The 4,851-nt window shown below is 29.7% G+C and overlaps 1 long non-coding RNA gene across 1 annotated transcript; it reads left to right on the plus strand.

The window, feature by feature from the left end:
• The first annotated feature begins 361 nt into the window (after positions 1–361).
• LOC130050330 (uncharacterized) lies at positions 362–1,278 on the plus strand. The gene is made up of 2 exons (XR_008798758.1): positions 362–589; positions 1,201–1,278. It is a non-coding gene; the product is annotated as an uncharacterized LOC130050330 (long non-coding RNA).
• The last annotated feature ends 3,573 nt before the right edge of the window (positions 1,279–4,851 follow it).

Raw genomic sequence — 4,851 nt, forward strand, 5'->3', positions numbered from 1 at the left:
ACTTTTGCCTATGATTTTAAGCAGTGGTGTATATATTACTCCATGTCGTCAGATTATATTATGTGATCATAGGGTCAATTAAACACCCAATGTATGGACAAAGATTTCGTATTATCTTTATGTTTTTGATCTATTTTGGCGCTAAAATATTCAAAAACTGTGGAAAAATATTCATCAAGCGATATTTGGATGTGGCATTGAGAAGAAGTCATCATATTCTCAAAATTTTGCATTCTGATTTTAGAAATGTAACATACGATACAATAAACTTTTTATGAAAACGTATTTGCAGAGCAAATGTTACCCCTTTTATGAAAATCTCGTAGTGTACAGAGAATGAAAATATAAACATTTCTTTGCAGAAGTCATTGGTTGGTCTGAAATTTGACAAACGTGTCAAGATGTAACATTCGTGATGTAACATTCGTTACCGAGAAATTAATTAAAGGGAATGATAGAACAATTTCCGGCGTATTTTTGCTCTCTCTCTGCATGGTGTTGTATACGACATGAACGTCTACTATGAACATTTGAGTTTGAAAGTCAATACGTGTTAAACTTTGAGAATTAGGATTAATTTTCTCTTACGGTAAGTACTGTTACAACAACTGCAATGTTTGATATACAATATTGATTAAGCAGATGGAATGTTTTGGTCTGAATTTGTTCTTCTGATATCAAAGAATGTATATCGTATTCCAAATATCTCGAAATTCTTCTGGTGTAAGAATTACATTGAGTAGAATGCTGGTAACATACGTTACTCAAAGTAACGTATGCTACTTAATGAAATGCTTGATTAGACATCAAATATTGAACTACATATTGACAAAATATCATCATTAATGATGTGTTTGTTGAATATCAACTATGTTATGAAGAAACAAATGTGTTATTGTTCCCGTATTCACTAGCATATACAGATATCCTCTGCAAGAAATACAGGCCATGTTTTCCTCTGCTACTGTCCTATTTGTGATACATGTAACTATGCAACTCTACATTTATCAATTTGCTAGAATTCAGCATCTTTTCATAATATATCTTAGAAATGGAGGGACTAATCTCTGATGATTGTTCTATGCAATCTTATAGAGAAATCATTCAAAAATATTTTATCTGAGTGTAACATATGTTACCAGAAATTCCGTTACGTAATATTATTCTACTTGTTTTTAATTTTTTATTTATTTTTTTCAGAAATGGCGCTTGTGAGAGTAGAAGTACAGAATAACTACCATGAAAAAAATGTATTAAAACATAAGAACCATGAAAAAATGATTTAGAAATAATATTATATCCTCCCCTTGTGGCAATACTGAAAAGGTAGAATGTCTGTATAGACAGTGAAAATAAAGGTTTAACTACCGGTCAAAGGCTACCATAATGATACATGTAAGTTTTGTCTCTCACAATACTTATAAGCAACTGGTCATTTGAGTAATTTTGTATGACCTTTGACCTTGTGACTTGGAATCCAATGGGGGTCATCTATTCATAAGGGGCACCAGTGTTTCAAGTTTGATGTCTATCAAGGAAAGATTTCTCAACGGACAATAGCGTATGTCCAGAGTAGTTTAACCGTTGTCCTTTTGACCTCAAAATTAATAGGGGACATCTATGTCTTAAGGTTCACGTTAAATATTCATTCATAACACCGCGTGGTGTATTATACTGACAGTTTCTATGGAAAGGTATTCCAAAATAAGCAACAAAAACATAAGATTCGGTATACATTTAATCAAAATGTTGGGAAATTAAACATTTTCTTTATATTATTATTGTAAACAGATTGTTAGAAATGGGTACATATGATTCTTTCCATTTTTTGAATAGAAATGATGTGTTTATAGTAATGAAAGGAAAAATAAGAAACATACGTTACTTTCATTGTTTATTATAACAAAGAGCAATCCAGGTTTCAAAATATGTGTCTGTTATTTCTATAAGAATCATGGGCATTTATATAGCGAAACATCAATCTATCACTTTATTTTAATCGCACATTTATTGCAAATTAATAAATTCAGAAGAAAAGACACATTTGGTAAAAAAAAATTTCCTTGTCTACGTTATATTTCTATTAAAATTGGTATTTCCATTGAATTAAGTGATGTCGTTATGATTTTGCAATATCAATCGTAAAGAATAACTGATGGTGACATCGTTTGGCATAATATTTTCATGGATGTACTGTTGTGTAAGTGTTGAAACATACGTTACATAATTATAGCGCTACTTCATTTACATACAAAAAAGCTATCGTTCTATATCTATTGCTAGTCTTTTGTTTTCATGTTTCATACATATTAAACTGTTCGAGAATATTTGTTAATCAATTTTATTTTTTGCCATTTCAAAGATATTGAAAGTGACATCTAGTTGTTTATTTTGCGCTCTTAAAATCTTATTGCTGACTTTTACAGCAGATAATTTCTTGTTGTGTTGATAAAATATTTTCTTTGAAAACCTGTATTTATTGTCTTTCGCAAATTAGAAAAATACATGCTCAGTCAATTCCAATACAAGTTATGGAATAATACATGGAAAATTAATGTTTATCTTACATATTATCATGTCAAGGACTCGGTAACGAAGGTTACATGTGAGAAAAATCTCGAAAAATATACCATACTTTGACAGACTGTAAAAAAAAATCTCTCATACTTAACTTGAAACAATTTGAGGTGAGTGTTCAACAGATATTTACCATTAATAAACGCATGTTACTATATATATATTGAATGGTCGATAAACTATGATTTTGAAACCCTCAATTGCACGCTTTTATTGACTTTGGGTGAGAGACAACAGTAGAATGACAGCAGTATACAAACAGTAATAAACAATTAATAACATACAAACAACTGTACAATGACAGCGGTATACGAACAGTAATAAAGAATATATATACACAGACAACAGTACAATAACAGCAGTACCCAAACAATAATAAACAATTAACAACACATAGACAACAGTACAATGACAGCAGTACACAAACAGTAATAAATAATTAACAATACACAGACAACTGTACAATGACAGCAGTACACAAACAGTAATAAACAATTAACAATACACAAACAGTAATAAACAATTAACAATACACAGACAATACTACAATGACAGCAGTATACAAACAGTAATAAACAATTAACAATACACAGACAACAGTACAATGACAGCAGTATACAAACAGCAATAAACAATTAACAAAACACAAACATTAATAAACAATTAACAATACACAGACAATACTACAATGACAGCAGTATACAAACAGTAATAAACAATTAACAATACACAGACAACAGTACAATGACAGCAGTATACAAACAGTGATAAACAATTAACAATACACAGACAACGGTACAAAGACAGCTGTACACAAACAGTAATTAACAATACACAGACAACGGTACAATGCCAGCAGTACACAAACAGTAATAAACAATTAACAATACACAGACAACTGTACAATGACAGCAGTACACAAACAATAATAAACAATTAAGAATACACAAACAATGATGAACAATTAACAACACACAGGCAACATTACAATGATAGCAGTACACAAACAGTAATAAATAATTAACAATACACAAACAGTGATAAACAATTAACAACACACAGACAACTGTACAATGACAGCAGTACACAAACAATAATAAACAATTAACAATACACAGACAATGGTACATTGACAGCAGTATACAAACAGTAATCAACAATCAACTATATACTGACAACTGTACAATGACAACAGTACACAAACAGTAATAAACAACAATACAGAGACAATTGTACAATGACAACAGTGCACAAACAATAATAAACAATTAACAATACACAGACAACAGTATAATGACAGCAGTATACAAATAGTAATAAAGAATTAACAATACACAGACAACTGTACAATGACAGCAATACACAAACAATAATAAACAATTAACAATACACAAACAGTGATAAACAATTAAAAGTACACAGAAAACAGTACAATAATTGTAGTACACAAACAATAATAAACAATTAACAATACACAGACAACAGTATAATGACAGCAGTATACAAATAGTAATAAAGAATTAACAATACACAGACAACTGTACAATGACAGCAATACACAAACAATAATAAACAATTAACAATACACAAACAGTGATAAACAATTAAAAGTACACAGAAAACAGTACAATAATTGTAGTACACAAACAATAATAAACAATTAACAATACACAGACAACAGTATAATGACAGCAGTATACAAATAGTAATAAAGAATTAACAATACACAGACAACTGTACAATGACAGCAATACACAAACAATAATAAACAATTAACAATACACAAACAGTAATAAACAATTAACAATACACAAACAGTAATAAACAATTAACAATACACAGACAACTGTACAATGACAGCAGTAGATAAACATTACTAAACAATTAACAATACACAGACAACAGTAAAACGATAGCAGTACAGAAACAGTAATAAAAATTACCCAGACAACAGTTCAATGACAGAAGTCCGCAAACATTACTAAAGAATTAACAATACACAGACAACAGCACAATGACAGCAGTATACAAACAGTAATAAACAATTAATAATACACAGACAACTCTACAATGACAGCAGTATACAAACAATAATAAACAATTAACAATACACAAACAATAATAAACAATTAACAATACACAAATAGTGATAAACAATTAACAATACACAAACAACTCTACAATGACAGCAGTATACAAACAGTAGTAAACAATTAACAATACACAGATAACTGTACAATGACAGCAGTACACTATCACAGTTTGTATATTGCT

Source organism: Ostrea edulis, chromosome 9, assembly GCF_947568905.1.
Source record: "Ostrea edulis chromosome 9, xbOstEdul1.1, whole genome shotgun sequence".
Lineage (NCBI taxonomy): Eukaryota > Metazoa > Mollusca > Bivalvia > Ostreida > Ostreidae > Ostrea > Ostrea edulis.